At 46.1% G+C, this 11,707-nt stretch overlaps 1 long non-coding RNA gene across 2 annotated transcripts; it reads left to right on the forward strand.

Annotated features, from left to right (window-relative positions):
- Positions 1-509: 509 nt before the first annotated feature.
- On the forward strand, positions 510-4,723 carry LOC123448392. Of its 2 annotated transcripts, XR_006631722.1 has the most exons (6): positions 510-903; positions 974-1,099; positions 1,290-2,005; positions 2,097-2,229; positions 3,683-3,763; positions 4,379-4,723. It is a non-coding gene; the product is annotated as an uncharacterized LOC123448392 (long non-coding RNA). The 2 variants fall into 2 exon arrangements; XR_006631721.1 differs by lacking the exons at positions 510-903; positions 974-1,099 and having other exon boundaries at positions 1,106-2,005.
- The last annotated feature ends 6,984 nt before the right edge of the window (positions 4,724-11,707 follow it).

Here is an 11,707-nt window from a genome sequence, read left to right on the forward strand (position 1 = left end):
GGGCGGCTGGCGCGGCGGCCGGGGCGGGCGCGGCGGGCGGGGGGGGGGGGGGGGGGGGGGGGGGCGGGGTGCGACGGCGTCCGGGGCGGGCGGGGCGCGACGACGGCCTGGGCGGGCACGGGGGGCGCGATGGCGGCCGGGGCGGGCGCGGGGGCGCGACGGCCGGGGCGCGGGGTGGCGGCCGGAGCGCGGGGGGAGGCGGGGCGGCGGCCGGAGCGCGGGGGGAGGCGGGGCGGCGGCGGCCGAGGCAACTTCCTCGCGCGGGCGGGAACCAACGACCTCCCGCGCGAGGTGGGAAGTGGAGTGCGGGTTGGGATGAGAAACTCCTCCCAACCCTCACTTCTACAGGCTCAAAACTAGTTCGAAGGTTGGACCTCTAAAAATATTTACGGGTTTAAGGGTTTGAGGGTTCTAGTCTACGCCGTTTTTTGGACGAAAACTGTAAAAAAAAACCCGGTTATTTTTAAGTGTTTGGGGGTTCGAGGGTTCTATTAAAGATGCTCTAACCCTCGTACACTCCAACCAAACCCAAACCAGTCGTCTTCCTGCTCTGCCCCCTCGCCCCCGAGATCCCATCCAAAACCAGCTGCCGGCGACCTCGCCTCACCAACCCCGTCGGCGACCTCGCCTCCCCCATCACCGGCCTCAGATCCACCTGAGCAACTTAGCCCTTGGCCAGATTCGTAGCCCACGGCGTCACGGAGCTCCTTCTACACACCAAGCACCGGCAGAGGAGTCCTGTCCTCCTCCCACAGCTACCGCGCCCTCCTCCTCCTTCCACTCCCTAGCCGCGTGCCGCGTCCAACCTTCACAGCTCAGCTCTCCCTCCCTCCTCGCCTCCGAAACCCTAGCCCGCGGGCTGCCATGGCGACCGAGCTCAGGACCCGAGCAACATAGACAAGGGTATGAAGAATTGCTCCTCTTCCTCTGGTTTTCTTCATATCCGCGCATCTGATGTGTGCGGTTTGTGCAGTTTGCTCCCATTTGGTCCGATGAAGGAGCCCATGGAGAAGCTGCTGCTGGGAGAGGAGGGCGACGACGCAGTTCAGTTCCGTTTGGCTGCTCCGACCATGCTAGTGCCTTGCTGACGCCATGGAAGGTCCAGTTTCTCTTGCCGATCCTGCTACCCCCTCTCTCGCCCTCCTCTCTTACTAAGAAACTGATTAATCGTATGTTATATGTTGTTTTCCCTTCTTTTTTGAGATGTGTATCTTTGGTCTGTTCTTTTTTGAGATGTGTATCTTTGGTCTGTTCTTTTGGTTGCACTAAGATTGAGACATTTATTTTAGGACGGAGTAGAGTACTTCTCTACAGAGGTTAAGCATGCAAACTGAGAAGGTGCTCTATTTCTAAAAGAAGTTGTAAATCCTCCTTGATGGTAATATATAGGAGAGGACGAACTCACTCGAGCACGCCAAAGTTTGGTTATAGATGGCCTATTGTATTTCATATCTACGTTTTTATTCTTTGAGCTGATTTTTGTTCATTACGATGCAGTGCTGATGCATTGTAATTAAAAATATCCAAGAATTAAATTTATGATGCGTACAGGGTACAGCCACAACATGTGTTAAATGTGTCCCTAATTGTACTGCAGACCAATCCTAATTCACATTAATCAGCTCAAAGTAGAGCTCTCAGACCAAATGTGCAGCAGCAACTATCGGGCTACAAACCTGAATGTTTGCATTAAAGAATAAGTCCAAATTAGTGAGCTCTACTGCCCACTGCGATTTCTTTGTATTAAAGAAAAAAAAAACAGTACTTTTATCTCGCTGGAACTATGATGTTCATACATCTATGAGTATGTTCAGTTTATTTTGTCCAAGTCGTTCTCTAGCCAACAATTTATACTAGTCAAATTGTGCGTGTTTCTTATGTGTGATATAGTATCTCACAGTTGGTTCTTATTCTGTACATAACATGGTTATCAAGCTTTTCTTGGTTACGAACATCGTGTAGCAGGCTGCTGTGAGAGATGTGCAGGAAGCTTGTGTGCATGATGGTACCATATCTCTCGTTCATCATTACACTCGTGATCAATTACAAGCTACTGTGTACTGAAAATGCCACTGAACTATGCTTTCTTTCCACAGGATATGTTCTCCACCATAACTGTACGCCAAGGTGCACCACTGTGTTTCTTGTGCCATCCATGCCCACATTGTCGGTGTCCACTCCCGTGAGAACAGGAGGAACCGTGAGCATCTGCAGCGTTTCTGGCGCAGGGTATGACCTTAACGACCATTTGTTCTTCACTTGCGGCTAAGTTTAAGTTTTTCTTGTGTGTTTTTCCATAACTGTTACAAGTTTAAAGTTGATGATTAGTTCATCACTGTCCCGTTGTCGCTTTTGGCGTTGCATTCACTATGTATATCTCACAATGGATCTGTCAACGGAGACATAAATAAATATGTCTTGGTGCATTGCTGGCGTATGTGTGACGATTGATCCCCGATTCAGTTATAGCTTCCTCAGTGCACTCATGTGAAGTAAATGTCCTAGTGTTGCTTTTGGTGTTGCATTCTCAGTGTGCAATGAATGCATCAATGGAATAATAAACAAACAATCTTCTTAGCATTGCAGTCTTATTTGTGATGGTTGGTCCTTAATTCAGTCGTGACCTCATCAGTGCATTCATTTGTGAAATGCATGCATGCCATTTTTAATAGTTGGTACTGTGGAACATTGGCATAGTTTAGCTATTTTGATAACCTGATCTCTAAAACTCACCAGTTTGTGGGACTTCTTGTGCATCTGGTGCATCTGGTATATGCATGTATGTGCTACTTACCACTTGGAGGAATAAAAAATCTGATGAATGCATTGTTGTGGCGAACTCTTGTCTGTCTAGGATTCGTTAGGTGATAACCTCAATGCTGTGTTAGGCTTGCAGTCCCTCCCTCTTGTGTTCATCAGCGTGCTTTGCTTAGTGGGAAAAGCACTCACGTGCATCATAAGGACATCCATGGCTCCAAATCTTGTATTGCTTCTCTCATCTGCTTGCTTATGTACAAATACTACCTCTGTAACTTAATATAAGACGTATTTTGACACTCTGGCAGTGTAAAAAAATGCATTATATTAAGTTATGGAGGGTGTACATAATAAAATCTGAGTGCCATCGATTTCGCTTACTGTACCACATTAGCCATGGTGTGAGAAGAAAACTAAAACTTGCTTGCTCTGGATTGAATTTTTTCTTTTTTGGTTTACTTTGTTTGCACGTGTCATCAGGGAGATGTATCTATGTATGTGCTACTTACCATTGGAAGGAACAGTTTGATGAATGCTTTGTTGTGGTGAACTCTTGTCTGTCTAGGATTTATTGCTATGTTAGGCTTGCAGTCCTCCCTCTTGTGTTCATCAATGTGTTGTGCTTAGTGGATAGAGCACTCAATTGCATGCTCAGGACATCCATAGGACCATAGCTCTAAATTTTGCATTGGTTCTCATCTACTTGATTTTGTGCAAATATATATCCCCTCCGTTCGGAAATAAACGGTGTGGTTTTAGTTCAAATTTGAACAAAGGGAGGGAGGGAGTACATAATAAATTTGAGTCCATTGTTTCAGTGGATGGAATTTCAAGACATTCATTTTGTGAATCTCTCCTTTGTCCATGTTTCCACAAGTAATGATTGACTGCTCTTGTTGTCTCATGATTGATAAACGATGCACAGTTTTGAAAACGGCTGCTGGCTGGTCTATCTTCTGCCCATTGACAAGCTTCTCCAATCTGGTGAGGATTGATGCCCACCAAGGTGACTTGTCTCTCCCCCTTCCCCTCTGTTCGTTTTGAAAGAGCATTTTTCCTTCCTTGTCACAAGACACAAGCAGTTGATTATATCTACATATGTCCTCCAGTACAACCATGCTCTAAGTTTACCACTGTTTTGTAGCTATCAACAACAAATGCAGTTATGTTTTTGACAACCCATCTGTTGGTTTTTGACAACACACGAGCTTCATGAGTGTTCAATCCAAGATCGGACAACAACTTAGATAGCTATAATAGAATAATTTGATTTTTTGTTAAGGTTAATATAACTAGTATGACATGGCAGTTATGTAATGAAGCCTAAAAAGAAAACCCCTAGTAGGTGGAGCCGTACTCCGAAGTATTTACCTGACTAAGGAGTGAGTTTTGGCTTGTCGTTGCAAAAAATAAATAAATCATGAACAAAAATCTAAGTCTACTAGCATCCTTGTATTCATTCATGGAAATAAAAGCTACTCCATAAACAAAAAAAAACGAATTGAAACGTAGAGAACTCAAGGCTAAGTCCACTAGCATCTCATTGTTGACCAAGAGTTTGTAGTAGACTAGTAGGATTCGTATGTTTGATTTGAACTAAACTGCTTGTTTGTACGTATAGTCGTATGTCGTGTACAAGGGTAAGGTTCCCGGAGTCTACGACGACTGGGAGGAGTGTTGGAGACAGGTTCACTGTTTCAGCGGTAACAATTACAAATGATACACCACAAGGGCGGAGGCGGAAGTTAGATACGCGTGCTATCTAGCGGGAGAGAGGAGGGAGCGTTGGAGGAACCGGATGAAGACCGGTTACATCGCGATTATGCTCATCGTGATGACCGCAGCTCTGTTCTATGTGATGGTAGTTTAGATGATTGATATCGACTTGTAATGTGAAGACAAACTCATTACTCGTGGTCATTCGGAGACTAATCTTCTATTGTATTCAATAAATCTTCTGTTTATACGTTGCGCTCTCTATATTCTATGCAATAATATGTTTTGTAATCTGTGCAAATATTAGAAAAGAAAAATAATACCTAATATTCATACTAGTGGCGCACCACTCAGCACTTTAGTGGCGCACTGCAAAAGCACACTAGTGGCGCATCGTCAACTAGTGTGCCATTAGTAAGCCAGAGCACATGGGTAAATATGGCCCCTGAGAGGCATACTAATGGTGCACCATGAGCTATACTAATGGCGCACTGCCTGGTGCGCCATTAGTATACCAGATACTAATGGCGCACAAATGAGCTATACTAATGGCGTACTACCTGGTGCGCCATTAGTATACCAGATACTAATGACGCACTGCCTGGTGCGTCATTAGTATACCAGATACTAATGGCGCACCTGTGGTGCGCGCCATTAGTAAAAATTCTAATGGCGTGATGCTAGTGGCGCACCTGTAGTGCGCCATTAGTAGTCAAAACAGGTGCGCCACTAGCAGGCCTTTTCCTAGTAGTGAGCTTGTCGCCACCATAAGCGGTGCTGACATGAAGGAAGTGTGAGACCTTGGTCAGGTGATCGACAATGACCATATGGAGTTATGACCTCTGCTGGATCTGGGTAGACCAGTGATGAGTCCATACCGACTTTATCCTACTTCCCTTCGGGCACCTGGAGAGGTTGTTGCAGCTCAGTAGGCCGCTGGTGCTCAACTTTGACCCGTTCGCATACGTCGCACTTGGTGACATATGAAGCTATTTCCCACTTCATACCATGTCACCAGAATCTTCCTCTAAGGTCTTGATACATCTTGGTCACACCAGGGTGAATTGAGTAGGGAGTGTCGTGGGCCTCTTGCAAGATTAAGTTCTTGAGTTTAGCCTTGTTAGGATGCATAAACCTTTCCCAAAAGACACAACTCCTTGTTCATCCATTGAGAACCATGGGGCCTTGCTTTCCTTGATCTTCTTCTTGATACCTTCGATGCTCTCGTGTCCCTTCTGGACCTCTTTAATGTCGTCTGCCAGAGTGGGTTGACTTAGAGGTTAGCCAGGAATCCTTGTTCGACCAGCTCTAACCTGAAGCTCTACAGCTCTTCATACAGGGCAGGTAGCTTTTCCTTGATCATAGCATTCAAGGTGCAAGCCTTGCGGCTCAAAGCATTGACCACCACGTTGGCCTTACCGGGATGGTATTAAATGCTGAAGTCGTAGTCTTTAATGAGTTCCAACCACCTTTGTTGCCTCATATTCAAATCCTTTTGGGTAAAAATATACTTCAAACTCTTGTGGTCGGTTTATATTTCGCATCGCTTTCCTAGGAGGTAATGCCGCCATGTCTTCAAGGCATGAACTACTGTTGCCAACTCGAGATCATGAGTGGCGTAGTTTCCTTCATGCGGGCGCAGTTGCCGTGACAGATAAGCCACGACCCTGCCATCTTGCATCAAAACGCCACCAAGCCCGGTTCTTGAGGTATCACCGTATATCACAAACTCCTTGTTGGTTGATATCTGGAGTGGCCAGTATCGGGGCGGTGGTCAATCTCCTCTTCAGTTCCTGGAAACTTTCTTCGGACTCTGGCGTCTATTCGAACGTTTTTCCCTTCTGCAAAAGCTGAGTGATTGGTCGAGCGATGCAGGAGAACCCTTCCACGAACTTGCGGTAGTATCCCGCGAGTCCAAGGAAGCTTCTAACTTCCTTCACATCGATTGGCGACTCCCAATTGGTCGTAATAATCTTGGCTGGATCGACTACGAATCCATCTGCCGTCATGGTATGACTCAAGAATCCAACTTCATGCAGGCATAATTCGCATTTGCTAAACTTGGCATAAAGTTGGTGCTCTCGAAGTTTTTCCAACACCAGCCTCAAGTGTTGCTCATGCTCTTCTTCTGATTTGGAGAAGATTAATATGTCATCGATGACTTTGTTCATGAGGTACATCAAGTTTGCTGGGGCATTGGTCAACCCAAATGACATGACCGTGCACTCGTACAGACCGTCCCTGGTCACGAATTCCGTATTAAGTATGTCCTCGGGCCGAATCTTCAGTTGGTAGTACCTAGATCTGAGATCCATCTTGGAGAATACCTTGGCACCATTTAACTGGTCGAATAGGTCTTCAATCTTGGGGAGTGTATACTTGTTCTTTATCGTGACTTCATTGAGAGAAGGTAATCAACGCAGAGTCTGATAGTCCCATCCTTTTGGACATGAATAGAACAGGTGATCCCCAAGGTGAGGCACTTGGACGGATGAATCCCTTAGTGAGCTGCTCGGCCAACTGCTTCTTCAACTCTGTCAGCTCCTCGGATCCCATCCTATAGGGCTTCTTATAGATAGGCCTTGACCCCGGTCATGAGCTCAATGATGAACTTGATGTCTCGGTTAGGAGGCATCTGAGGCAGCTCATCAGGAAAGACGTCCGGGTATTCACATACCACTAGTACTCGGTCCAACTCTTTTTCCGAAAGGCAATTAACCTCAGGGACTTGAGTGGAGGTAGGCTCGGGGATGTATTTGACTTTGACCCCTTGGTCACTTGTCATGGTAATAGCCCTCTTGGTGCCGTCCAGTATGCTTTGGTGTCTGGCCCACCAATCCATACCAAGGATCACGTCCAAGCCTTGCGACTTTAGGACGATGAGATCTGCTACGAAGTCTATCCATTAATGATGATCCCAACTCCTTTACATCCTAGGTTGGTCATTAGCACTGCTCCCCGGGTATGTACTGTCATGTACCCCTTAAGGAGGGTAGGCTTCGAACCACTCTCTGCACGAAACTTTTGGGTGACAAAAGAATGCGAAGCACCACAATCAAACAATACTATTGCTGGGGTGGAGTTGACGAGGAACGTACCCAGAATGTTGTCCGGATCTTCTTGGGCTTCCTCAGCAGAGATGTGATTCATGCATCCCCTGCCGTGGTAATGCTGGTTGCGGGGAGCCTGATTCCTGTTTGGTGCTCCATGACCTTGTCCTTGATTTGGCTCATTGGGGCGCAGTGCATCGGGCTTCTTGTTAGGGCATTGCCTGGAGTAGTGTCCAGGCTGACCACATCCAAAGCAGGCGACCTGCCCTGGGATGTTGGGCTTGCCCTCACTCGTGTTGGGCGAATTAATTGCCGGCATGGGGTTGGCATGCTGTTAAGGCTGATAGTTTGAGCGAAATGCAGGAGTAGTAGTACTGATGCTGATAGTTAGGCCTTGCCGGGGCGGATTGCGACGAACGAGCCTTTTGGTTGCTGGAAGCACCATTGCCCATCAGCTTAAGCTTGCGAGTATCATCCGTAGCACAACGCTTGTCTTCCAGCCTGGGAGCCTTGTTTATCAGATCACACAAGGTCTAGCAGTCACAGACAACAAGCTGATATTGCAGCGACAACTGAAGTCCTTCCATGAAGCGTTCCACCTTAGCGTCTTCAGTGCTGACATCTCCTGGCGCATACCTCGACAAGAGGTTGAACTTGTGCATGTATTCCTTAACTCTGCCGCTGCCTTGCTTCAGAGCACGGAACTCCCGCTTCTTGATAGTCATCATTCGAAGGGGAATATGAGCTGCGCGGAACCCGTTTTTGAAGACATCCCAAGTGATAGCCTGCGCGCCTTGCATAATGTGGAACCCGTCCCACCAAGCCCTGGCTGTGCCTCCGAGATAGCGAGAATAATAAAGGACCTTCTCATGATCATCGGTGCACTTAACCAGTGCGAGGAGGTCTTCAATGGTGCGGATCTAGTCATCGGCATCCAGGGGCTCACTTGTCGCAGTGAATATTGGGGGTGTAGTCCTCACGAATTTAGAAAGAGTGGAGCGACCATTGCCATTTCCGTCCTGTGGCGGTTTTTTCACTAGGGCCTGAGCTATCTGTTCGATGGTGGCGTTGTTGGCTTGGCATTCCTCTCAGAGATCCTGGAGGAAGTGAGCCACTGTCATGTTCTCCAGAGGAGGCGGTGGCGGGGGAATGTCGCCTCGCTGCTGCTCCGGGTGATCTCCAGCTTGGGCAGACACACCGACTCCTGGTTGCTGGCTAGACTCGCCAGTCCCGGGGTTGCTGAAGGTACTAGTGCGAGTAGCAGTCACCATTCTGTTTGGAGCAGTCAGGTCAATACTCTGAAGTGGTCGAGAGGAAAGCATAAAGGGATGACGTGCCTATATAAGAGGGCTTTGGTATGGTACAGGTGTGTCGAACAAGAAGGGTCGAAGAACCCTATGCAAATACATTAATTAAGATAGGAGATGCAGTCTCTTACATGTTTCCTAAGGCAAAAGTGCGTCTTGCATCAAGACACAAGCATAAAGAACATACACTACAAGCATTCATGGTTTCATATGAACCATTACACGGACTCGACTTCGCATGGGGACTCCTAACTTGTCCTAAGATATCCATACTAAGCGACGGATTGCTCGGTCTCGTATACAGGTTCTTTAGGGTCTTCCTCCTCATCCTCATCTTTGCGGGTATCATCTTCCTTCAGGGGTGTGGGGGAAGGAAGATGTCCATCACGATGATGTTTCATCGGTGAAGCGGTGAGGAGATCAGTGTATTGCTCGGTGGTCAAGCGATGACTCTGTATAGGAGTGGCCTCCTCCGAAGGCGATGGAAGATTGCTCTCCAGTTGATCCTTCTTTCTTAATCTTGCGTGTCTTCATCTTCTCTAGGCGGAGTAGGTCCTTGACTTGATGAAGTTCTTGGCGGAGCATCACAGACTCCTTGATCAAAAGGTGGGCTAGAGTGTAAGCATAGAGGCTGAAATAGGTCTGAAACCTAAGTGGCGTTCCTTTCTCCGGGGATGGGTTGAGTGTCCAGCTCCCATCAAGTCCATCCTTAACAAAAGGCAGGTGACGAGTAGCCGGCTTGTTGGCCACCTCGGGAACGAAATTGCGGAGATGCACGAGCGCCTCTCGTGCCGCTGTCTCCACTGCCAAGCTGTCTCCCAAGAGTAGGGTAAATCCAGTTTCCAGAAGCGTCTCAGCACTACAAGAAATATGTCAACTAACGACCTTCAATATTGGTCACTGAATGGTCATTGATTTCCATTTGTGACCTTTTTATGACCAAAAGCAAAAGGTCTAAAGCTGAATGAACTATAACAACCTTTTTTATGGATTGGTCGTAGGATTTTATGACCAAACAAAAGGTCGTAGGTTTAGCGACCAAATGATTTGGTCACTAGCAATCTACCCGCACCACGTCAGAGCCACCGTGGCAGGCTAACGTGGCAGAATTATAACCAAATGAAAAGGTCCTAAATAAGATTCAGACCGGTCCATTCCGGTCGTCTACATGGGTCGTGCCCAATAATTTGGCCTTTTATTTTCTGGGATAGATTCTTTTACTGAGCAGGTTTTTCATTAGTCCACTTTTCTTTTGAGCCTTGGCCTACTCTTTTTAGTCCAGTTCTTCTTTGGGCCTTGGCCTACTCTTTTTTAGGCCCAAGCCTTTTTAGACAAATTCTAGTTTGGGCCTTGGCCTACTCTTTTTTTAGGCCCAAGCCTTCTTAGTCTATTTCTTGTTTGGGCCTCGGCCTTTTTGCTGTCCAAACTAACTTTAGTGCCCAAACAAAATGGTCCAAGCAAAACTTAAATAATTGTCAACTTCACAAAATACTTCATCAGGTTCAAATAGAGCAAGACATTGTTTCATCACCAGAATGACCAATCACTTAAATAATTGACAACTTCACAGGTGCAGAGCTTCACAAAAAATCATCACACATTTCCACCGAGCTCTCAAAGTCCATGCCAAGTGGACTTTCCTGATGGTCCGTCGCAGCCGCCATAGTTGCTTTCTGCCTTGTGACTCTATCAGGTTCATCAGGTTCCAGGATCCTCTTTGTTTGTCCTGGAGGTGGGGCCATCACCCTTCCTGGAGGCATTGCAGCAGATGCTTCTGAGCTCTTCCTCTTCTTGCTGGCTGTCTTCAGTGCCTTGTATAAATAGCACAGAAAAAGATTAGATCACAAGATAAATATGTGAGCACAAGGAAACACAGAGCATACAAGGACCCGAACCCTCCAAGCAAGACAGAGTTTGCACCTTAATAGTCTTGTGCACTACAACTTCATCCTCCTTAGGATTGTACTCTGGGTCATCACTGATAACTCCACTACCTTCTTGAACCCCATTAGTTGTACCTTCTTGTACATCATTTGTTTTCCTAATCATTGACGCTATTGCATCAATGCCAAGGGACTGGAATATCCGATTGTTCCTCATCATATTTCTAGCCCTAACCTTCTCGTACTCGATGAGAGGATGCTCATCTTTGCAAGGCAAAGTAAACATAATTATTAGGTTAATCGTTGGAATGCATGGACAGACAACCAAACATATCTTATGATATTTTATTATCATTTAATCCTACTTATTCAGCTAAGGCCCTGTTTGGAATCACCCAGATTATATAATCCAGTTTTTATAATCTATTCTGTCTCCAAACAGGACAACTTATGGTGTAGATTATAAAATCTAGATGGATAGATTATTAAAAACTCATAATCTACTCTATACCAGCTAAAATCAGATTATGAATTGCTAATGACTCATTACCCTTGTAAAGTTGGAGATAATTACATTCCTACCACCGTCATCCTTCTTTTAAAAAAAACTGAGGACAAACAGGTCATTATACGACGTAAAACCTGGATTACAGTTTATATAATCTGGTCTCCAAACATGTCCACCTAGATTATTTTTATAAACCAGATTATATAATCTATCTTCATAATCCAGATTATCATAATCTATTATGGTTCCAAACAAGGCCTAAGGAAGAGTAACAACACAGTGGCACAGCTAAGCCAGCTAATTCAGATTACAGCAATACATTTGCATAATAAAATCTGACAGTATTTTACATCACCAGCCTCCAAGATATTTTACTTAGCATATTACATTTCACTTAGCATATTAAGACACATTTTATAAATCAGACAGTATAACCACAAGGAGCAACTTGCATACCACTGGTTGGCCTCGGGTTTGACCTTGTCA

The sequence above is a fragment of the Hordeum vulgare genome, chromosome 4H (assembly GCF_904849725.1).
Source record: "Hordeum vulgare subsp. vulgare chromosome 4H, MorexV3_pseudomolecules_assembly, whole genome shotgun sequence".
Taxonomy (NCBI): domain Eukaryota; kingdom Viridiplantae; phylum Streptophyta; class Magnoliopsida; order Poales; family Poaceae; genus Hordeum; species Hordeum vulgare.